At 57.4% G+C, this 617-nt stretch overlaps 1 protein-coding gene across 1 annotated transcript in view; it reads left to right on the top strand.

Annotated features, from left to right (window-relative positions):
* PCOLCE (procollagen C-endopeptidase enhancer) overlaps positions 1 to 617 on the top strand; it is a gene marked incomplete at its 5' end in the record, with an annotated part of 5634 nt that overhangs the window by 429 nt on the left and 4588 nt on the right. The window lies entirely within an intron of this gene.

Below are 617 nucleotides of genomic sequence, written 5' to 3'. Positions count from 1 at the left end.
CCCCAGCCCTACTGGTGCCCCTCACTCCTGATCCGCAGTCCCCTGCCCTCCCAGTGCCCCTCACTCCTGCCCGCAGGTGCCAGAGGGGCAAGTGGTGATGGGATTGTGCGGGATGGTTTCCCGCACTGCCCTGCTTTGTCTGATGCAGCAGGGGCTTCTGGGAATGCATTACTCACAAGGCACCTCTCCAATGACACCCATAGAGCAAGGAGATGTGGGTAATGCTTTCCCATCATGCATGTCTCTGAAGGGGGCCAGTGGAGCAGGGGCTTGTGGGAACATGGAGGACCCATAGTGCCCCTCTGCAGTGGGATGGTTTCCCGCACTGCCCTGCTTTGTCTGATGCAGCAGGGGCTTCTGGGAATGCATTACTCACAAGGCACCTCTCCAATGACACCCATAGAGCAAGGAGATGTGGGTAATGCTTTCCCATCATGCATGTCTCTGAAGGGGGCCAGTGGAGCAGGGGCTTGTGGGAACATGGAGGACCCATAGTGCCCCTCTGCAGTGATGTGCTGAAGCGGGGGATTATGGGAAGGGATTTCCCACCATGCACTTTTCTGCTGGGGCCAATAGAGCAGGGGATTATGGGAAAGGATTTCCCACCATACCATTCC

The sequence above is a fragment of the Alligator sinensis genome, unplaced genomic scaffold, assembly GCF_000455745.1.
Source record: "Alligator sinensis unplaced genomic scaffold, ASM45574v1 scaffold553_1, whole genome shotgun sequence".
In the NCBI taxonomy this organism is placed as follows: domain Eukaryota; kingdom Metazoa; phylum Chordata; order Crocodylia; family Alligatoridae; genus Alligator; species Alligator sinensis.
This window is presented reverse-complemented; position numbering and strand designations above follow the sequence as displayed.